The sequence below is a fragment of the Leptinotarsa decemlineata genome, unplaced genomic scaffold (genome assembly GCF_025532065.1).
Source record: "Leptinotarsa decemlineata unplaced genomic scaffold, Ldec_3_MD MMD2_tig00003335_RagTag_RagTag, whole genome shotgun sequence".
In the NCBI taxonomy this organism is placed as follows: Eukaryota; Metazoa; Arthropoda; class Insecta; order Coleoptera; family Chrysomelidae; genus Leptinotarsa; species Leptinotarsa decemlineata.
In genome coordinates this window covers 1,230,652-1,255,694 of record NW_027412587.1, presented here as the reverse complement: position 1 = coordinate 1,255,694, position 25,043 = coordinate 1,230,652, and positions in this window count along the sequence as shown.

The window sequence follows — 25,043 nt, the reverse complement described above, 5'->3', positions numbered from 1 at the left end:
TCCAAAAACACCAAAAGTTTCAACAGCTATTGGGCGCAAGATATAATCATTTCCCAAATTTCGATATTTTTGTAGTTTGGAACTTTATCCTAAATAGGCAGCAGCAACGGATTTCGCAGAAGTAGCAGGAAGATGGCAAGTTGCTAATATATCAACAAAAGTAAAGTCCCATAGTTCTTTATGAAACATTTTTTATTTTTCTCACTTTAATTTTTAAAGTTGAAACTTTTTTGAATATCCCCAAATAATATAGACAACATGTTTTTCACAATCTATACTAATATAAATGTGAAAATTTGTGAGGATATATGTATGTTTTTGGCTTTTTCAAGCCTAAACGACTGAATGGATTTAGATGAAACTGTACATGAACACAGCTTTTACATCAGAATGACATATACGAGTACGCTATAATTTACAAAGGATTTGTGTAATTTTGGTCATAATATAACGATAAGTATTAACTAAGTCGGAAAATTTCTTGCTCCATTAGAGCTATTTTGGCGTGCGCTTCCTATACCATTGGAGTTAAAAGCAGATAAGATTGTTTATCTTAAATAGTTCTGAATAAAAGTCTACGATTGCATATATCTACCTCTTATATGGTAGCCACTGTATGCAAAATACTGAGCCATACGTACAATTGAATTGGATACTTTTTTTACAATGCACATTTTTGAATATCTGTCAAGCAATGAAGCGGTCTATGCAATGAAGCGCCATCGCCGAGAACGCGACCCGAACGCGGACAGACGTGAGGGCAGACGTCGTTGACGGCTGTGTTAGTTTTGTGCATTTTTTATAGGTAAAATAATTCGATTCCCAAAGCTATTCATTACTTAGTACAGTTGGGATATATTTTTTTCGTTGCTGCATTTTTAAAGTAAAAATATAAATTACTAGCTGTTGCCCGCTCTTATATTAACGTACAGCCGAAGCTACTGAACCTAGAATCTTGAAATATGCAGGTAGGTTCTTTGTATAGCGTAAATACGTATTCTGAAAGGAAATCAGGAATTTCTACCCCCAAGGGGGGAAATAGGGGTTCATAGATTGTATTTCGTCAGTTTTGAAGTTGGAAATCTGGAATTTTGAGTTGATAAATAAATATTGTAACTATTTGTTTGAAATGGTCTGTCACGAAACTTAATGTGGGAAACCAAATTCTACGCCGGCGAAGCCGCAGGCAACAAGTAGTATGTATATAATTGGGTGTCAACTGCATCGACTACATTGGTCATTAATCTCGTGTTCTGGGCAGGCAATGTTAATAAATCTCCGTGCCACCTAAGATGCATTACGGCTATTCGCAACCCGTCAGCCAAGTAACGTTGCACAATCATCTCAGATGAATTTTCTTAAGAAAAATATTTGGTCTAGGTCGGGATCGAACTCAAGACCTTTGGATTGTTGAGCGCACTGTCACTGTACCAATTTACTGCTGAATATTACATTATATCCATTTTTGCACTAAAAAATAGCAGTAATTAATGCTAGGTACAAGGGTTTACGTTATTAATTAACAAAAAGACAAGTCTAATATATACATTTTTTGGAAAAAATTCTGTGGTGTAATATTACTTGGCTCAGATGACAAGCAAACGTGTTTATCCACCCTAATATAAATATGTCCATGTCAATATTCTCCCAAAAATGAAATTTGTTCACAACGCATAAAAACTGACAAACAGATTTGATATTTTACATTGTTGATAATTCTAGATTTTTATAGATGAACAAAAATAATATTCAGAGGAATCGAAAAACTTTCGTTCATTTTTATAATCACCTAAAATAATATTTTGTCAGTGTCATCACAATTCACATCTACCTTTTAACGTGGCCCACGTAAATGAAATCAAGTAAACAATATTACCCGACAGATTTGTATGGAAATTCTACACTTATTAGTCGCTACACCAGTGTATATGCATCTTAGTTCTGTCTGTATTTGTCTTGGTTTAGTTAGGTTTCGTTAGAATTACATCCAAAAACGAGTTTTTCGGAATAAATTTCGTTATGATGATTACCTTTCGGTTTCTGAATCTCAAATAAAAAAAACTAGATCTATCACATCCCTTTCATGTTAACGTTGTTTAGATTTTGATACACCGTTGGGCCAAACGGTGTAACTTTTATATGAATATAATTTGTCCAAATTGACTTAAATTGACACATCAATTCATCATAGTTTTCAACTATAAAACCCAACTTTCGTTTCACAAATTGCTAGAAATCAAAATATTTACTTAGAGTTTGTTCACCTGACCCCTGTTCTAATAAGAAACATATAACGCAAGGTAGACGAATATTTATTTAACAAAATCATTTAAAAACCGAGATAATGCATTGTTAATATATATTCCGCGACAATGAGTATGAGTAGAAGGTTGATTTGGAAATTATATTATATACTAGTGTATATAGTTCATTTGAATCAATGATTTTCTGATTTGATAATTCGAAACAATCTATTGTAGAGAATCCTACCGTGGCCGATGGGGGTTACACATACAATGGATATTGAGTTGAAGACAAAGAAACCCTCTTCCTTTGGAAAAACAGGTTTTCACGACATAAGCTGAGATGTTGAACGACCCTTACTAAAGTTTGAATAGTATCTAGGAAACCTCAAATATTTAAGGCGATCTTCCAGAGTACTAAACTTTGTTTCTCGGAACAATCCCTTCTCCAGTTCTTTAATGGATCAGAAGAAGAGCAAACACATGAAAAAAGAACTATTCTAGATGCGCAATGAAAATAGTACATCTGAAATGTGAGAAAGTAGCTCCACAGAAATTATCTAAACCATTTCATTCGTAAGATTATTTGTTGGAATGGTACTTTCACAACTCTCGAAAGTCAGGGGATTGGGTAAAGAATTCGACCAGCGAAATCTATTCCGTACGGTATACTGCGTACATATGATATGTCAAAAAATGCTAACAAATGAAACAAAAACACAATTATTACCCCAAAAATTTTCATGAATGGCCACTGAAACATTTAGGATTTAATTGAATAACAGTCTTACCAGTATTTTCGAAGGTGTTGAGAGTTTATGGTGCATGCGTCTAGTCTAATTCATTTGATTTGATGTCAATTAACAGTAATATATTTGTAAGGTGAAATATTTTTCTTCACGAACGTAAAGCTTTGTGGTAGGCCAAAGTAAAGACCACTCCATATAGTATGAGTTTTCCTAATTGCAATTACTGCTAGGTTTTCATCAGATCTTACGTTTTTTCCTGATGCAGAATTATAAGGATTTTCATTGAAAATTTTGTACTCAATCATTGCTTTATTACGTCTGTTGAGAGTATATGCGCTAAATTTTCGACGTATATAAAATATAAATAAAAATGTGTTTTTTCATGACATACATCAAAACACACACATGTCAAAACCTTTCATGTTTCAATTTCAATGATATTCTTACTTACTGAAATGTATTACACGAGACAGATATTCAATTTTCATATATTCAAGCTTCAAACTTCTACCCTTCGTAATGTCAAAAAAATAGTGAGTACTTTTTCGTCAAAAGATATTTTCAAGTAGAATTTTTTCAATGTTTACTGTTAGTGATAACTGTGGCTATGGTAACAACCCAAGAGTTCAATTGGGCACAAAAATTGTTTAATGTAATGAAGGAAAATGAAATAATTGTTGGAAAATAAAAAAAAAAGCTGCTGAAAAATGGCTCTACCAACTTAACGTTCAAGTTATCAGAAACCATTGCAAACACTACATGATAAATTGAATACATAGGTAAAGGGATACTAGATTATGTCCAATCCCAGTTCGAAACAAAAGTGACTGCTGTCTGAATGAAAAGTATAAGCAAATGAAAAGGGAACTCAATATAAAAATATCTTCTGAAAAGAAAATATATCACTCTAACCTAATAAACAATTCTAATGGCAAATCACAGACCTTGTGGAATCTGGTAAAAATGAAAAAAAATACCAATAAGAACGAAAAGGGAAACCTAACTTTAACTTAAAACGGGAAAATAATTCCGACAAAAAAAAGATGCAAATCTGTTTGGAGTTTATTTTTCAACCTCAGTGGAAAGGAAAATAAATTCTCTCAACTTGCCTCAAAATAACTATACCGCTGTACCAAAAATGAGATAAGCTCTCGACAAAGCATGTTCTTCAAACCTATTAGCGACTGTGATATCAAGCACATTATCCTGGGTCTAAAAAAATAATCTGCAGGGATCGATGAGATTTCAGTTTCACTACTGAAAGACTGTGTCTAAGAAATCGCAAGTGAATTGGCCACTCTTGTGAACCTATCAGTTACACAAGGTTGCCTTCCAAAGAAAAAATCACAAACATTCCCCCAGTGTTTAAAAAAGGAGACACGCATTGTATAGAAAATTATAGAATGATATGTATACTCAACTGCTTTTCAAAAGTTATAGAAACTGCTGTGTACAATCATTTGATAAATTACCTAAAGCATAGAAAAATATATACCCCTTGTCAGAGCACGGTTTCCGACCCAACTACTCCATTGAGACCGCATCAACAGATATAATTCAGTATGTCTATGAAAATATCGATAAAAATAAGTATGTAGTAGGACTTTTCTTTGACCACACCCGCGCCTTTGACACCATCAATCCATACTTCTTGAAGATAAAATTAGAAGCAATGGGCATACGAGATCCCATACAATTTTTGTTTTTTTTCATACATGACCGGTAGAACCCTAAAAGTTGAGGTCAATAAATAACTTTCAGAGGAAAAAAATATTCTCTTTGGGACTCCTCAAGGTGGAGTATGGGGTCCTCTGCTATTTTTATTGTATATCAATGACCTACCTCTCCATATTAAGAAAGAACAGGTCTTCATTTATGCAGATGATTGAACAATTATATTAACTGGTAACGATACATTTGACTTGAATGATATACAACTATTTGAATTGAAGGGGTTATATTTTTAGGAGTGATTAATTTTTGGGAAAGAAAAAATCTTCTGTATAATTCAGTGTTCATATAGAAGTATTTGTTTCGAAAGAATTTTTTTCTTTCGTGTAATTCAATGTTTATATGAAAGTAGCTGTTTCAGGAGGACTTTCTTTCAGTTTGTATCTGAAAGTTACTTCTTTGCATGATCTACACATCCATGTATAGAGTTACTTATTTTCAAATTGATTACTTTCTTCCTTTCTTTGGAAGATTCAATAATCACTTTTATTTGTATCAAGATGTAGTAGTAGAAAGCCAAAAACTTTCTTTCCCAAAAATATACAACTAGTAGTGAAGAACTTCACACAATGGTGTTAGGGAAATCATTTCATTAATAATATGGAAAAAATGGTCCTAATCCAATTCAGTAGTCCCCAAAAACACTTCAACAATATGAAGTTCAACTAAGGCCACAGCGATATCTTAGCATCAGAAAACACGAAATTCTTTGGTATGGAGCTGGATTACAAATTAATCCTCCACAACCAAATTGATAACATATGTAAAAAAACTGAATAAACTGTTTTTTGCTTTTACTAGTATCAAATCGAACTTTCACAGAAACCAATTGATTAACATGTATTACGCTCTTGTCTACACGGCAATCAGCTGTAATATCATTACATGAAGTATCATGAGTGTTCATTTTACAAAAACGATTCATTAGACTCATTTTTAGCATGGATTATAAAGAATCTTGTAAAAATACTTCAAAACAGGAAATGATCCCGTGTGTTTACCTATATAAGTTTTTAATGTATACATTTAATAATAAAGATGAATTTACAAAAAATGCGATCTTCACGAGCACGCTACTAGATATAAAACAACATACACCTAAATCAATTCAACAAAACATGGTACACAAAATCTCCCCTGTATGCTGGAGGCTACTTCTATAACCTGCTTTCTGAATGTATAAAATTAGCAAAAAAATCAAAAATTTTCAAATCCGACCAAAAGAATTATTTGCTCCATCACTCCTTTTATTCACTAACTGCATACATTGAGTTGAATATTAGAACTACATCCAATGACCGATAGACAAATTTTTAACACTTTTAATATATTTTATATGTACATTTTATTTTATATTTTCAACAAGTTTCGACCTCACTGGTATACTATACGAGCGTTTATACACCTACACCAAAAATTATGGTTTAATTGTCTGACTCGCACATTGATCTCCTTCATTTGTTTGACCTTTTAGTTCATTTCATTTCATCATCCGATGCAGTGCACCTACTATCAATATTATTTGGCATTTTCATTATCTAGTAAAATAACTATTACATAATCGTTATTTATAGATAAGTCTCTGGCGGGTTGACGTTGATTATTTTTTATAAAGGTGACTTGTCACTAATCTATGCTTATTGAATCAATTAAAAAACGATGTTTTCCAAGACAGTTCGGTCTTTATGAACATCGAGTTTGCGTGTTGCAGTTCATTTATAAAATTAAATTGAATGCCTATAAATCTTATGATATGAAGGCATTTTAAATAAGGCCATGAGCTCATCAGACAATGAATGGTACTAAATATATCTGTTATGTAAGGAATATTGTGTTTGATCAATAAGATTTTCCTATTAAAAAAATATCAATATTATAAAGGAACTATTATTGTACTATTAGCAGTGATTTTTTCCAAAATACTTATTCCTAATTCGTAGGTGGTACCATTCATGGAAAATAATTTACTAAAATAATTATTTACATTGACCCGCTTCCAACAAATCAAATCAAAATATATTTACAAAATTCAAGGCTTGTTTGTGTGATTAATTATTTTTTGTCCGTAATATCGGCTTGGAAGGTATTCCATTTTTACGTAAAAATTATTGATAAATGAAAAAAAAAATCAGAATATTTGAAAGTTTAAAAAAGTTTCGCAACTCTTCGAAAAGAACATCGAAGCACAGTTTGTTGTGGACCGAAAGTACACGAATGAAAAATATCACCTGCATGAAAACAACGTGTGACTAAAAATAATCATGAAAAACAAAAATACACTCAGCTAGATGACGAATAACTATTAATTTATTTCAAACGACAAATGAAAAGCAATTATTTTATGGTAAGTTGTCTAGTTGAAACTAAATTGAATTAAAGACACCTACCTGTGTTTCCTTGAGCACCGTTAACGTGAAGTTTTTCAGGAGCAACCACCTGACTAGTGCACAAATCTGTCATTATGTCCTCAGAAACAACACAAACTCTTCCCACTGGCGAATCTCCCGTTTCGAATGACGGGGAAATTAAACAAACGACAAACTACAGCGTTTATTTTATTATTGTTTTAGGTTCTAAATCGCAGTAGCGATACAACACTACGAGTACAATTATGAGTCGGAGCAGGCGATAAAGCTCGATTTTGTTCGATGATTTTTGATCGCAGCTAGGAAGTAGGATACGAGAAGCTGGTTGCAGAAGGATTTCGATCGAATCTTCTCACATGCTACGCATGCGCATGGAAATTCGTGATGAGCGTAAAGGATAATGGCTATTATCCTTTCGGCATCGCGGAAAGAGGAGATGTAAAATTGACCGCTTGGGGGTGAACCAGATTGACAAAGAAATGATTGGCGTGGCGTGAAAATACACGATTTTCTAGTAGGGGTTTAGTTAGTGGTGATATCGAAGTGGAATTGATTTTTCTTAATTTGATTTTGAAGAAATGTAAAATTCCCATGGAATGTGTCCTTATGAATGTATTCAACGGAAGTAGGGGAAAATTGATTCTGAGATGGGTTTCATTCATTTATTCTTCTTTTTTGATGAAACTGATGACGCTTCAATATTTCGGAGAGAACCAACAATATTAATTTTCTCAGGTGATTTTAAAATTGAGAAATTATAATTTTTAATGAGAATTCAACAAAATTTAGATGAAAAAAAAAGTTCATTGTTGAGTTGTTGTTGAGTTGGAAAAGAGGTGAAAACACATTTATAACCTATTTAAATCACCAAGCATATTAAATACTTGAAAACCAAAGCATGTTTTTTCAACTGATGAGTCAGAAAAAATCTACTTTTGCGATTAGTAACGAATTAAGTTGATGTATGGCAGCATTGATGAGTGAACCAAAGGATAAGAACACCGTGTTAGGAATCACACGTTAAAAGGTAAAACCTCGTTAGTCCTTAGCTCGCACAAGTTTCTCAACTTCTGAGAGTTGTCGTTCGTAACGGAAAAACAGAATTCAAGAAGATTTTTTTAACTTTTATTGTTTTGATTGGATTGAAAAATTAATTTTTTTCAGATTTTAATGTTGATTAATAACAGTTGAAAAAAGGCCGATTGTTCCAAACAAGAGATAAGAAAAAATGCTTCATAAGGGTGAAATCTTTTGCCAATCAAAACGAAATAAGACCGAATTGTCATGGTTAGATTTTAGGATAAACCAATGCTCAGACCCATCGATTTTTATTTTAGGAGGAAAACCTTTCCTTCATATTTTGAAGCTTGTTTCTAAATCCTATCGAATTTCAATGGTATACCTCTTTTGAAAGGTTATTCATTTTTCTGTTTTGGTGCTTTATATTTCTTCAAATTTGAAAAAGAACTTCGTAAATGAAATATGCCAAAAATCAAGTTATTTTCTCATTGTCAAGACTATTTTTGTTGTATACAGGGTAGGGTGTTAGTCGATACATATGACAAACTTGGGGGAGTGATTCTGTAGTTTATAACTTTTGCCCACAAATGCTTCGTTTTCCGAGATACGGGATGTTGAAGTTTGTTTGAAATAGTGATTATTTATGTTTTTCTCTGAAACAGGTCGAGGTAGTTATTGGGCATTTGTAGACATGCAATTAGCGCGCCTACGGGTAATAATCTCAATGTTTTCAAAGAGAAAGATGGTACTTGTGATGCACTGTTTGCAAATTTTGGTGTAGTAATGAATATTACTGGTGTTGTTCCCAACACCAAACCGTTATTTCAACACTTAGATACGTGTTCAAGTAGATTATTCAGTTTAATCTTCCTTTTGAAGATGGTTACTTGGTGGTCGAAACACGTGCCGAGGTGTCAAAATAACGGTTTGGTGTAGGGAACAAACTCCAGTAATATTAAAAAAAAGAGTGCGCTACTGAAATATTCCAAACTGAAATTTTGTGACAATTTTTTTTCCTTTCTGTTGTATGAGAAGCCGTTTTTATGCAGAAAAAATTAAACATCTCAACGCGTATTTTTCATTTTTCTGGTGGCGAAGTGTTTCGACACGTGTTTCGACCACCAAGTGACCATCTTCAAAAGGAAGATTAAACTGAATAATCTACTTGAACACGTGTCTAAGTGTTAAAATAACGGTTTGGTGTTGGGAACAACACCAGTAATATTCATTACTACACCAAAATTTGCAAACAGTGCATCACAAGTACCATCTTTCTCTTTGAAAACATTGAGATTATTACCCGTATGCGTGCTAATTGCATGTCTACAAATGCCCAATAACTACCTCGACCTGTTTCAGAGAAAAACATAAATAGTCAGTATTTCAAACAAACTTCAACATCCCGTATCTCGGAAAACGAAGCATTTGTGGGCAAAAGTTATAAACTACAGAATCACTCCCCCAAGTTTGTCATATGTATTCTGTTGAATACAAATATTTCAACGTTCTAAGCATTTCTTTACTTAATTTTTGAGCTTTAAGTTTGGTATTTCATTAATGTTGATATATACAATACAATAATTTTTCTTCTATCGAAAATAATGAAAAAATATACAAGAGCGAAATTGTTTTGGTTGGTTTCCGGATTTTGCCGTGGTCTTCTTTGGTTACAATTTCCAAACGTTCCAACTGTAACTGCAGCGATTATCTTCAGTGGCGTGGTCTAAGTACTCTTCTTGATACGTCAAAAAGAGTACTTCGATAACAGGTGAACGTCGACTAAATAACCAAAACTCTTATACCTGTATCACAGGATCGAGAGATGGAGCTTCTCAGTTCTGTTGCTTCCGAGCTGAGTTTACAAAGTGAATGGAGGTTTTTCAAACTACTCTAAATGTCTTCTCTGTAATGTCGGATCAAGAGTAGAAGCTCCTCAGTTCTCCAACTTTCTAACAAACTCAGAAGGTTAGGTGATGCAGCCAGCAAGCACTTTGTCACCTCTTCAAAAGTAGCAATTCTTGAGCAGCAGAAGCAGAATCTGCATTAGGAGAGAAAACAATGTTCTCTTGAGTAGGCGCTATAAATAACATGAGGAGATGGACGTCGATTAAACAACCCAAGAAGTTATCCTTGCGTTAAAGGATCAAAAGCAGGAGCTTCCGATTTCTCTAACTCTTCAGCAAATCTAGGTGGCTAGGTGGTGCAGTCAGCAAGCATTTTGTCATCTCTTCAAGAGCAGGATATTTTACGAATCTGCTTTGCACTCAATTTTTGAGCAGCAAAAGCAGAATCTGCATCAGTAAAGAAAAGAATCTTTTCCTAAACTGATCCTATGAATAACCTGAGAAGATGAACGTCGACTGAACGACCCCACATTTCCTCCTTGTAACAAAGGAGCATTAGTAGCATCTCGAGAGTTCTCCTAACTCTTGTATACACCTAAGAGATTTTCACTAGATTGCGGAATATGTACCATGATCTGAAACATTGAAAATGACTATTCTTCACTAGGAAATTGAAACCTTGGTAGCAGAATACGTACTCTGTGTCTACCCCGATGCTAACTGGAACAGATTCTCAGTTTGTGGCAGAATCTCAGTCACAAAATGAATTCATCTGCTCCATTAGGAAATTGGATTTATTCGGTCAAATTTGAATAGGTGTGGGCTACAATAAACCTTTGCAGGTTAGAGTGAAGGGTCGAATAGACCCACTCACTTTGAGACCCATCCACCTACCACTATCCTCTGAGTAGTTCAGTGATACGCTGAAACGATGTTTCACCCATACCAGAGGAAGACTAAATCTTTCTCTTGAAGATGATCACTTGGTGATCGAAACACGTGTCGAGGTGGTAAAATAACGATTTGGTGTTGGGAAATATTGGGTAATATTCATTACTACACCAAAGGTTCCAAACAGTGCATCACAAGTATCTTTCAGGAGGTTTACATAAGAACCTGGTCGGTCGGTAGCCAGGCGGTTCTACGGTTCTACGAATTGACTGCCGTGATGGTCGGTGGTTCAAGCCCTAGCCTGAACGATCGATTTTCACTTGCTAACGTCACACTCGTGTTAGGAATAATACGTTTAAAGGTAAGACCTCGTTAATCCTTAGCTTGCACAAGTTTCGTCTTCTGAGGGTTGTCTTTCGTTGGGGTGCGACAGTTGTTTAACGGAAAAACCATATTTTTTTTTAACCTCAACAGAATTACAGAGAAATCTGAACCGATCTTAACGGATATTGACGAAAAATTGAGTGACAGCGGAAAAGCACAAGAGTTCTGGCTGAGATATTTGAATGTAAACAACTCTAGGATTGTAGACAATTTTGATGGTCAATTAAAATCCACTATGGACACTGTGGACACTCATCAGTAACTTTCGATCCTTTGTGGGATTTATTTCTCCCCATACCATTAGGAACAGGTCAATTGAGTTTGTCATATCGCTTGGATTTCTTCACGAGAGAAACTCTGGATGGAGACGAAAACCAACGTGTTCGAGGTACAAGGAAAAAAGAAAATGTACAAAGTCCCAATCAATCTATAAGTTTCCCTGTATTCAAGTAATTGATTTGAAAAGATTCTCTTCAACGGAAAGATTCAGAGGCAAATTGAATGTTTCCATTGACTTTTCTCCAGATGGATTAGATATGGACAATTACGCAGCAGACAATGTGGCTCCTTGTCGTTATAATCTATATGCACTTTCAAATCACAGTGGGACTACTTACAACGGGCATTACACAGCATATTGCAGACACCCATATAGTGGCACATGACATGAATACAATGATTCACATGTGTTCCCAATTTCACCAAAATCCCTTTGAGTGATGAGGCATATGTCCTGTTTTATGAATAGGAGGGAACGAAGCAGCACCTTTGAGATGATTTTTTTTCTTCCTTTTTTTTCTAAACCTACTTCTGTGAGTTGATTTTTATTTCATGATTTTTCCAAATAAAATAATACTTGGGTTTCATTTTCCATTGATAAGGATATTTTAGGAAATGATGATTTAAAAAAATATGTGTTAAAACACACTAACAAAAACAATACTCTTGAAAGTATTGAAAAATTGTACATCTCCATGGGTTCTATAGAAAATTTGAAAGCAGTACTACAGAAAATTTCAAAGAAAATTGAAAATTTTATTTCTACTGTGTAACTCAGAAAAGATTGAACGTGTAAAAAAATTCCGGCAACGATTTCTGTTATAGGGCAACAGTTATCAAGAACAAATCAATATTTGAGGAAAAATTAACAATTGGTGATGGATTGTTTTTTAAAATAACGTAGTACACAATTTCTCAGAAATCACTAGAAATAATACCAAAGATTGGCATGCGACATATTTAATTGTATTCATAATAGTATGATAATAATGTACATTTTTGATATGAAATATCAAAAATCCAAGAAACTAATTCAAATATCAAAAAAATTCGCATAACGTAAATCAGCATCATCGCAGACCACCGGTCAAGATGCCCTCGTCGCTATCTGCGAGGACAAGTCCAACAGCAGCATCTAGCCAAGAAACCCCATCAACGCCCCTAACTTCACTAACAACCCTTCTATCATGTTCCACATGCACAAAGAACACAGGAACAGAAACTCTCACCAAAATGTTTTACTTCAAAAAACTATTTTTCGACAACCGTCCGGGAAATACCCACTTTCGGATGCTTTTTCTTTGAGAAAGTATAATTTTTCCGGACTAGTCCGGAAAGTTTGCATGGTTTTTGTTTGAAATTATCGCAATAAATTATGGAAAGCAGCAGCAATAGTGAGTTAGTGTACCTTACGAAATTTTCTATGCAGCAGCTGCAGGTACAGCACAATTATTGCCTGAAAAACCAAAGTCCAGGTACGAAAACGTTTTTGATTTGTTCTCGAAATGGATGGATATGAAGAAATGCAAAACTAATACAGAGGATGTAATTCTGGTTTATTTGGCGCAAAAATTTGAAACTGTCAAATCCGCTACCTTGAAACCATGAAACCATGGCCACTTTTCTAAAGGTTATCGTATTTCTTAAAAGGAAGAATGCTGGTTATAGATTAACGAAATCCGCTTCAACAGCGAGCAGACCAATATATTCGTTAGGGAAGCAAATAATGAAACATATCTAATATTAACGAAATATTACGATATTAGGATACAAAATTATGAAGTTAATTTGCTCTAAACATACTTGAAAACTGGCTATAAGTCAAATCATCTAAAGGAACAACTGCCGCAATAGATTTTCAATCATTGGTACACACTTGCAGACCGGTTTCGGGCTGTTTGGCCACTCGTCAGTGCAAGATAGTGTCTATCATCAACATAAAGTCGATGATTTCCGATAATTGAAAATCAAATTCCTTCAGAGTATCATTCCTCGAACTAGGCTGAAGTGAACAACAAACAACAGGTTTGCCATCGCCCCATCTGCCTGTGGACGAGGTAACCAACCGTCCGAAATTTGTCCAATTCCTCGTATGAGGAAAGAAAAATTTTCACATATAGTCAGTGGGCATACTTGAAGACTGGCTATAAATCAAATCATCAAAGGGAACAATTCGTTCAGGCCAGGCTCAACTTCCTACACTATAGGTTAATGGACTGACACCTATCGGAAAACAACTACTTCCCTGGCTTCAGTGAAGAATCCTGCACTGATACCTGTCGAATATGATCCAACGCCCTTCGTGGTATTAGCCAGGGGAGTAGTTATTCTCTGTGTAGGGGTAGTGCGACTGGCCTGTACGAATTTTTCCTTCAGATGATTTAATTTGCTTTATTTTCAGGTAGCAAAAATTATTGGGTTAGACGGTGCGTGTAGAACGGAAAAATTAACTTAAATGTCAGTTGATCTAATGAACGACAAGAAAGACATGTTTTTTGTTAAAATACCAGATTCCAAAACATATATTGAGAGAACTTTGGTTGTAGGTTAAGAAAACCTGTTGTTGCATAGGCAATGTTTATTCTCACAGCCGTCCCATACGCCATACAAGAAATTATTCGTTATACGTTTACAAAAAAGGATAATGTTCAATTTAGCCTGTTGGTAATCATAGTTTGGGGAATCGAGGATTAGAAATCCGCATAGTTTTTAAATTTACCCAATCTGAAAAATTACACTGGTCATAGCATTCTTCGAACTTCAGCGACTTTATTTGCTGATATCGGTAGAAACATCACAAATTTGAAGAAACACGGTGACTGGAAGTCTACCAATGGCGTTGAAGGATATATAGACAATTCACTCACGAACAAAATTAAAAATGCCAAGACCATTCAGAAATTATCAGATGAAAACAATCAATGCGAAACGGAAACTTCAGCGTCTTGTTCTGACTTCAACAAAAAGCATTTTGATGTATCAAGCACTTCAGACAAATTGAATACCCTCTAGATAATTAATATTTCGAAATAAAATCTCGACGACCAAATACCTACATCCTAGGTTCTGATAAATGCTTGCCGGAAAATCTCTACTTCCCCGGCTAATTCCACGCTGGTTATTGAATTTTATTCGCCAGACATTTTTGCAAGATACCTCAAGGTTAGTCTCGCAGATGTTTCTCGTTCATCCAGCAGCATAACCATACTGAAATTATTCGAGTAGATCACCTACAGATGAGGGGTAATACATCGAAACCGGTTTGTATCAATTAGCATAACAACAGTACATTACATATTTACGTAATAACTATGACACCAACGTTAAAGTTGCTTTTGGAGTACCTATATACTAATGATGAAATCGATTATTTACGACTATACGAAATCTGTTCAAAAAATATGGTGAATTTTTATTTTTCATTAATTCGTCAATTTCTATTTTGCCCCCTTCAAAGTAGTCCTCCTCAGATATAATTTATTTATTTATTTTATTTTTATTTATTTATTGAATTAGGATTCCCTAATATACAGGTTAGTTAACTTAAAATATAATATAATCAACAATTTATATGAATAATACAACTTTATATAGATACATAATTTGAACTGAACAAAAAGGAATTTTTCAATTTCCATCATGAATATATTTTAACAGTTCGCTTTCAAAAATCTTTAATGATAGAGTAGATTTAATGAATTTGATTGAATTGAATTGGACAAAACCTCTAAAAAATAAACTGCTCGTACTATTTCTTGTATTTTTTATATTTATTTGAATGTGACTGTTGTCACTGTTGGATACTGAGAGCCATTGTAGAGCAGATAGCATGGTATAAATTGGTGTATACCTATTACATTTCAAAATTATTTTCATTCCTCGATTTTGTCGTTTTTGTATTTGTTGTACTTTGTTCAAATTAAAAGAGAATAAAATAGATGCACAGTAGTCAAAATGGTGTTGGATTATTGATTTATATACCATAATTTTTGTGTCTGTTGATAAGTTATTGGCGATTCTTGAGTTGAAATTTAAATTTTTTTGCATATTTTTTTCAATATATTTGAAGTGGTAGTCGAATGATAAGCAATTATCAAGTTGAAATCTCAAATACTTCACTGATGTTACTATTTCTATACGTTCATCTTCAATTTTTATATTTATGTTGTTTGTATTTATTTGATTATATTTAAATTTAGTAGTGATTATCATTGCTTTTGTTTTTTCAACGGTAAGTTTCATTTTATTGGTTTTCAGATATTTTTCTACTTTCTCTAGAACTTTATTCATTCTGCCAACAGTTTCTTCTAAATTTACTCCAGTACAGGTCAATAAGGTATCATCTGCAAATAAGTTGATGAACTCACAGTCTGTAAATGATTGAATATCATTCAGATACAGAATGAATAATAGGGGACCAAGCACACTACCTTGTGGCACTCCTGTGTGATTTGTTATATATGATGAGAAATAATCGTTCACTCGTACTCTCTGTTTCCTATTTGATAAATAATTACCTATCCATTCATAGACCATCCCCTCAAGCCCATATCTTCTCAGCTTCTGAAGCAAAATACCTCTATCAATCGTTTCAAAGGCCCTTTTGAAATCTAAAAAGACAGCTACAACATATTTACCTTCATCTATTTCATTAGTAAATTTAGTTAATGATAACTGTAGTGCTGTTTCACAGCACTACAGTTAAATTACGAACAAGCAATGATGTGATCTCTGTATCTGTAGAGTAGGGAGGGTGAGTGTAAGCCCACGCACTTAGGCCACATGTGACCCATTGTACATCCTCCCGAGGAGTTGTCCTCCTAGGTCGTCGTCCATACTGTCCTTTCCAGGAAGATGGACAGGTCGCTGGGAGACATCTCCTTTATATCGGCAGGTGTAGGCCAAGACTCGCCGAACACACACTCTCTTATTGACGATAACTCCGGGCACTCGCACAGGACATGCCTGACAGTCTCATCTTCCTGTTCACACATCCTGCATAGAGGTGTGTCCACTAGCCCCATATTATGTAGGTGTTTCCTAAGCTGACAGTGGCCAGACAGAAATCCTACTGTAAGGCGTAGATTTTTCCTGGTCATCGCCAGATATTTCTTCGGCGCCAGCTTCCCAGGGTCGCCCAAGGTGATCCTGGCAAGATTACATCCTTTGATTTCATCCCATCTCTTTAAAGATTGAGCATGGGTCTAACATTTGACTAGTTCCGCAATTGTCGAAGTCATCAGGCCGTGGGTGCCACTTGGTCCTAAAATTCTCAGTCCAGCCGCTTCCTTGGCTAAAGGGTCGGCAAATCGATTACCTTTACTCCTTTCGTGCCCTTTAACCCATCTCAGGATAATGTTATTATCTACAGAGGCTTTGGCTAAATCTTGGTGGCACTCTAGTGCTAGCCCTGAAGTAACATGGTGTCTGTTCAAAGCTAATAGTGCTTGTCTGCTATCAGTGCAGATTGTTATGTTTTTGCCAGAAATTCTTTTCTTGGTTATTTCTTTTGTGGCGATTGAGATACCAGCCAGTTCTGTTTGGACCACGCTGGTATTTCTTCCAATTCCCATTTAATCCTTAGGCTTAGTGACCTGGAGTACACTCCACATCCTGAACCTTCTTTGGTTTTTGAGCCATCTGTATAAATCCGTATTGCATTTGTAGCATCTGACTCTGTGTTCTGCTTAATTTGTATTTCGTAGGGTTTATTAAACACAAACCTGGGTTCAATTGCATCACTTGTTGCCTGCAGCAGAAGTTGCGCAGTAAGCGCTTCCCGCCATAGGCCCAGCCTCAATCGATCCATTCCTACTTCTAGGTTTACACCAGCCGTGTGCAATCGTACCATGGCCATTAACGCAACCTCCTTAACGTACAGATCCAGAGGGGTCAGACCCGTGATTAATTCCATTGCCGCGGTTGGTGTTGTTCTCATGGCTCCTGTGATGTTTAAACAAGCCAGTCGCTGTATTTGATATAATTTTTGGATGGCCGTTGCTTGTAGAACTTTCGGTTCCCATGCAATGGCTCCATACGTTAACATAGGTCTTATTATTACAGTGTAGATCCAGGCGACTACACGGGGTGAAAGACCCCATGCGCGTCCCACTGTCCTCCGACATTGCTCATAAGCCACGTATGCTCTTTTTGCTCTACTCTGTAGATGAGAGTTCCATGTTAGCTTCTTGTCGAGGATAATACCAAGGTATTTAACCTCTTCAGAGAAGTTTAGTTGGCTTTTGAAGATTTCGGGAGGTTTTAAGCCCGTTAAACTTCTTTTCCTGGTGAAAAGGACCATCTCAGTCTTCTTGGGATTGATCGACAGTGAGTGTTCCTTACACCATGTTTCTATCAATTTGAGCCCATCCTGCGCTCTATCGCACAGTGTGTTTATAAATTTGCCGGTCTGCAAGATAACTATGTCATCTGCGTATGCAATTGTGTAGAACCCATTTTTATAAAGGTGATTAATTAGGGTATCCAGAACTATGTTCCAGAGAAGGGGTGATAAGACCCCTCCCTGTGGACATCCCCTCATGACCAGAACTTTAACTTTGATGTCTTCTACATTAATACTTATTGCTCTGCTAGAGAGCATCTGGAGTATCCATTCTCCTACTACCAGGGGTACATTCCTGGAGTGTAGTTGCTGGGTAATTGTTGGAAAGGTTATTTTATCAAACGCTCCCTCAATATCTATGAATATACCTAGGGTGGATTCTTTGTTGTCCAATGATCTCTCGATTCTGCCAACCACATGGTGAAGGGCCGAATCAGTAGACCTTCCCGGGGTATATGCATGCTGATTTGGATGAAGTGGGTTGTTAACAAGTACTTCATCTCTTATATACCGCTCACATAGCCTCTCCATGGTTTTTAAGAAAAACGATGTGAGACTAATTGGTCGGAATGCTTTTGGTAGGGTGTAGTCCATCCTACCTGGTTTGGGTATAAATACTACTCTTACTTCTCTCCACTTACTGGGAATATACCTCAGAGCTAGAGAGGTTCTGAATATTCCAACCAAGTGTGGCATAAGAGTGTCCAGTCCCCACTGAAGTAGGGCTGGTCTTATACCGTCAGGCCCTGGTGACTTGAAGGGGGAAAAGCCCGAAATAGCCCATCTTATTTTGTCCTCATCAATTACTGTACTAGCATATTGCCAGTCATATTGTGAGGGTGTTATTGGTACATCCGTCCAGTTCGCCGTTCCAGGAAAGACAGAACCTAGGAAGTGAGTTTCCATAAGAATCTCAGCACTCTCCTGGAGGTTGGCGGCTTTGTCGCCATTTTCCCTCGTCAGGATGCCGATAGTCTTATGGTGGTCATTTGAGAGTGCCTTCTGTAGCCTAGAAGCTAGTGGAAAGTCTTCGACTGCCTCACAATAGGCTCTCCAGGCTTCTCTTTGTTTTCGTCTGCAGACTTTTTTGAACTCTCTGAGGTTGGCTTGATATATAACCCAGTCCTCTTCGAGTTTTGTACGTTTTGCCTTTTTAAAGGTCGTTCTCGCTGTCTTCCTGAGGTGTTCCAATTCAGGGCACCTTCATGTGTTGGTTGTGCCATGCGTTTGAACCATCCTCATTGGACAGGATTCCTTATAGGCAGTGTCTATTTTGTTGTGGATAGATACTGTGTACCTTTCCAGTTCTTCATTGTTGCCAGGAGTCAGGACCTCTGTTTTCCGCAGAGCTCCTCTTAAGAGTCGATTGTAGAGAGCTACATCCGTCCTCTTCGGGTCACGGGATTTTACAGTAGTTCTGAGATCCTGGCTTACCGTATAGGTCAGCCAGCGGTGGTCTGACATAGAGATATGGTCCGAGACTTGCCAGTCTTGGATTTTGTTTGATATTTCGGCTGTCGTGAGCGTGATATCTATTAACGTTTGGCTACGGGCATTAATAAATGTTGGCTCCGTGCCTCTGTTCAAGATTGTTAGATCTTTCTGTATTATATATTCGTATAGTGACTTACCTCGGGCGTTGATATCCTTGCTGCCCCAGCTCACGTGGTGAGAGTTTGAGTCCCAACCTAATATGAGCTCCACTCTCTGGTTGAGGCAGTGGTCCACTAGTACTTCCATTTCTCTGGTCGGTGGTAGGGTGGCTGCATCTGAAGGGAGGTACACCGATGCGATTATCAACGCCATATATTTGCCTTCCCCAACTGGACATTCAACTTTGACCACAGTGAGATCTGAGGTGCTGAATTGTGCCATCGGAAAACGCTCTGTATTTCCTAGGAACGTAGACAGCCGTCCTAGGTTGCTGGTTGCTTGGTAAGCTGAAAATTTGACCAGTTAAACTACTGAAACCAGTAATTTTGGTCTTTATCATCCAGGGCTCCTGGATCAAAGCTATTGCCTCCTCCAATACATCAAGGTGGCGACATAGTGTTGCCGTTGCCGCCTTTTTGTGTTGGAGGTTGCATTGTATTATTTTTACTTTTTTTCCAACGTCCTTGCCCATGAGACAGTTGTTGGATACAAAGTTATCTTTGGTCATCGAATGTCATCTGTTCAGATGCTTCGACTTCCTTTTCGGGTTTCATGGTGGTCTTGGGGTCAATATCCACTTTAGGTGTTTCAACTTCCAAGGACCTAGGGTTTCAGAGGTACCCTTTGTTTCTTTTATTGTTGCCCTAATAGTCAGTGAGGTAAACGCGTAGCTTAACCTCATCTACTTCTTCTTCAGGACAGCCATACCATCTTCTCCGATCCCGAAGACGAAGAGGTGTCCTTGTGGGTTCATCTTAACCTCATGATGGAAGGTGCACCATCTTGCTACCTTCAGGTCAGGATTCTGCGCCTTTAGTCGACCCAGCACCCTCTCCTTTTCACCGGATGTCGTCTTGTGGACGTCATCCGAATGATGTGATGCAAAAACTATAAATTTTTTTTTAAAGAATACTGGAGGATAGTCCTTATTGACTGTAAGATTATGTAGCAAGAACTCCTGATGCACTAGTCCAAGGTAATCGAAGAAAACAGACATTTGATCGAAATTGACGCGTATTTTTTGGGCTTTGCTTTCCTGTGCTCTTCCATTGGGAAGACTGGACTATTTTACCATTGTTTCACATTATTTTGGATTAGGAGCTTATTTTCCAGTCTTTTCCATCATTAGTGAATGTTTATTCAAGTTGTCATTTACTGTTTATTTACATCAATTTTCTTTTTTTTATTCTATTTTTTATTAGCCAATAGTTTTTGTTGTTTAGCTAACAGTTGTTAAATCTTTTTTCTAAGAAAGAAGTGTGTCACTTAATGCTATACGTTAGAAACACCTCATAGATAATCTATGTCAAGATGACAACGCAACAAATATGTCAAAGAATTCAAGAAATAATTTTTACCTGAAATACAAAATATCAACCCATATAATAGAATGGATATTACCTTTCACTGATTAAAATAGTTTTTCACTTTTAATGAAACTTTAACCACCGTCGATTTTCTGGGAAAGGCACCACCCACTATTTCCACACTAGAATCCACAATGCCGGAAATTACTTTTCGACAGCCACTAGTCAGGCGAATTTTGAAACAGCTCAACATCAACAAGGCGGTCTGGCCCTGATGAAGTGCCCGTCATCGTACTTTAAACGTGCGCAAATGAACTCGCACCAGTATTTTGCAGACATTTCAACCTGTCTTACAAGAAAGGAGTTTTTCCTTCTTGTTGGAAGATTGCTCGCGTTCAACCTATTCTCAAAAAGGGCAAGAAAAATATTCCAAATAACTATAGACCAGTCGCTTTGCTATCAGTGATATCAAAAATCATGGGGAAAGTCGTAAATCACCATATTCTCAAATATTCAGAAGGCTTCAACATCTTGAGCGATCATCAATATGGTTTGGAAACAAAGATCAACAGGCGACCTTCTATCTCTATGTCACCCATATTTGGAATAATGCAATCGAGAAACAAGGAGAATCATTAGCTGTTGCGCTGGATATTTCTAAGGTCTTTGACCATGTGTGGTATGAGGGTTTGCTGACCAAACTTCGATGCTATGGATTGTCGGATCATTTTTGTGTATAGCTTTTCAGCTTCCTGAAAGAACGATTCCTGCAAGTGGCCGTCATGGATATTCCTCGAATACTTTCACCAACAACGCTGGTGTTCCCCAGGGATCCATATTGTCTCCAACCCTCTTTTTATTGTATTATAACGTCCAACCTGTATGTATGTTAATTACCAGGTTTTGAAAAGATTTTAACATACTTATTACAATTTTGATGAACTGATTTGGGCGCCAAGAGGTTTTTGAAGCCCTTGCTGTAAAAAAACACCTAAAATTAACTACTCTGTAGTCCCCTAACATAAACGAATTGTTACGATATGCATATTACTATATGAAAACGATGTAGATAAGTTACTACATTGATACTGGTCCCTACCTTATATAATTGAGGGCTCTTGCAAGAGTAAAAAAAAGTTTAGAGAAATATACCTATCACTTCACTAGGAAAGATATATTGGCCTTATTAACATCTCAACAACACTATCATAACTATCACTATCACTACTTTAATTATTATGCCTATTTTCATTATTATTATTGCTTTTGTAATAAAAACAAGTAAAAGAATCGAAAATTGACAAAAAAACGAAATCTCTTCTACGAGGTACTCATCCGTGATCCTTGCTTTCGAATATATCCAATGGATGAACTTTTCTTCTCAACTAACAGCTCAGTTCGCCATTCCAATGAATAAGCCACCTTGTATCTCATATGAAGGTCCAGAGAAAATTTTCCAACTTTCCAGCTTCACAACAAGCAGCGATATATCCCCCAAAAGAAACGTCTAAAAAGCAATGATATCAAAGATTAAGCAGTGATCAAAAATTAATTGAATAGTAAGGGTGTAAGAGTGTCGAGTCTCCTAGCATATCAAAGACGCTTTTTCCAACAATCGTGCAGCAGATACCGATCCAAGTTTAATGTTTCACAATATTGGTCATATACCATACACCAGACGTCACCATAAATAACACCAATATTACATAATGCACTTGAATGACTTATCCGTATAAAGGTGCGAGCACGAGCGAGCATGAGCGAGCACGAGCGAGCATTCGTTTATGTCTGCTAGTGTTAGCTCATGTTCGCTCGTGTTTGCTCGACATATTGATGTCTCGTCCACACCAGAGCGAATATCTTCAAGTTCGTAGTCGTAGCTGATCCATCTACTTCGTGCGAGCACCTTTTGATGTACCGCCTTCTTCTCGATCTTTTCTGAACGCGAACAAGCATACGTTCGCTCGCTCGCTATAGTCTAGTTCACATGTACTTTTTTTTGTAACATTTTTCAGCCCTGTCAAAAAATTACGACCAAGGTGTCATTCGATTCGTATTTTTGCCTAGAAAGTATCAGGATAAGTCCGAAAACGCGCCGATAAAAATTACAAAAGTTATAAACAATTAAGTGAAAAAAATTGGGCTTTAGTTTCTCTCAATATTTCGGAAAATTTTCAAAATTTTGGAAATTTGAAAAAAGATTTGAAAAGATCAATGAATTTGCGTAAAAAACGTCCTGACTCCCGAAACTGTATCTCGATTATTTATAATTTTTACAGAGTCCTGAAAATAGAGCCAAAAGCGGGTAGTCTGGCTTCCGCGCGCCTTTTGTCACTTTGACATAAAACAAAAAAATATTTAAACATATTAAATGTAAATATTAAGGAATGAAAAAATACATGTGATGTTGGGATACATCAATAAACAATAGTCCGCAGTCAAAAAATTTTTATCCCAATTTTAATGTTAATTATAAATTTGTTAATTAATAACTTTTTCTGAATTGAAAGTTAATATAAAAAACCCTATAATTATTAAACTAAAACCCTGGCATTTTTTTCTTTGGTGAAGTTATCCTTAATAGGCAAAAAAATAGATTATCGTTGCTAAAATAAAAAAATTGTTATTTTCTATTTTTTTATTGACAATTGGAAATTATAATTCAATAAAAAAAATTACAATTTTTTTTTCCAATTTTTTATTGTTTCAATGTCTCATGGCTAAAAACTGATTAATATTTTTTTTTAATTTTTCACAGCTAGTGTTAATAAATTTATTATAAACAAATACATTGTTTATAAGCAATTCAAAATTTTTTTTGCATTATGTTAATTAAAAAAAAATCATGATACAAAAAAATGGTTTCTTAAAAAAAATTCTTTGTTGCTAAAAAATGCGTTTGTTAATTACCAATCGTTTTTTGCAACTAAATATTAACATTGAGGAACCGTTTTTTTTAAATCATGAATTCTATTGTTCTTTAAGGTTTGGAAAAATTTTTTTTTATTCTTTTGTAATGAACAATTTTTCTTTAAAATTTTTTTTCAATACTTTGTTCTATAATAAAAGTAACTATGTGTTTTTTTTAATTTTTTCTATTTTTTATAAAACTTTTAATATTGTGATACCTTGATACTTGTCTTTTTCATTCGCTCCTTCGCTTTTAAAATTATAATAACTTTCAAACTATTGCAGTTATGATAAATATGTTCCAAGTATTTTTTGTTCATTATGAATTCATCAACAATTTAAGCCTTTCACTAAAGTTGTAGTCCTATTATTTATTTAATTATTGATCGTTATTTATTAAAAAAAGGAAAATTTTCAAGTCTTTTCAACATAAACTTTGTGTCATGTAACAATAAATCATAAGAATTTTATTACTTGCACTTTTAGTAGTTGTAGGATCATTAACATTCACTTATTGTTATATTTGTATTGAGTTTAAGAAAATTAAATTAAGCAATCAGTCATTCTGTTAATTTAATTTCAATGAGTTTACTTATTAACCTTCTTTAAATTTCCGATGCTCACAAATTTTTAAATTACTTTAAAATTCCGGTTTATACCTGTATGCCATATTTTTTTGTTACGTGGAAGAAACATCTGCTTACGGTTTTGGAGGGTTTACCTTTATACCTAACCTGAACATCATTTATATATCTCCAGAGCATGCCATACAGTTCTAGTATTCAGTTAACAGTGAAGTAGTTCGTATCGTTCGTGTATTTTATTCGTCTGGAATAGTAAAAGGCTCAAATTGTTAATAAATTCATAACGAACAAAAAAAACTTGAAGCATATTTGTCATAACTGCAATATTTTAAAAGTTATTATAATTATAAAAGCGAAGGAGCGAATGAAAAATACAAGTATCAAGGTATCACAATATTAAAAGTTTTATAAAAAATATAATAAATCGAAAAAAACACATAGTTACTTTTATTATAGAACGAAGTATTGAAAAAAAAAAAATTGTTTAAGTATAACAAATTTTTTTTAAATGAACAATTAGAAAAAGAATAAAAAAGTTTTTTCAAACCTTAAAGAACAATAGAATTTATGATTTAAAAAAAACGGTTCCTTAATTTTAATATTTAGTTGCAAAAAACGACTGTTAATTAACAAACGGATTTTTAGCAACAAAGAATTTTTTTGAGAAACCATTTTTTTTCTGAAAATCATGATTTTTTTCATTTGACATAATGCAAAAAAATTTTTTGAATTGCTTGTA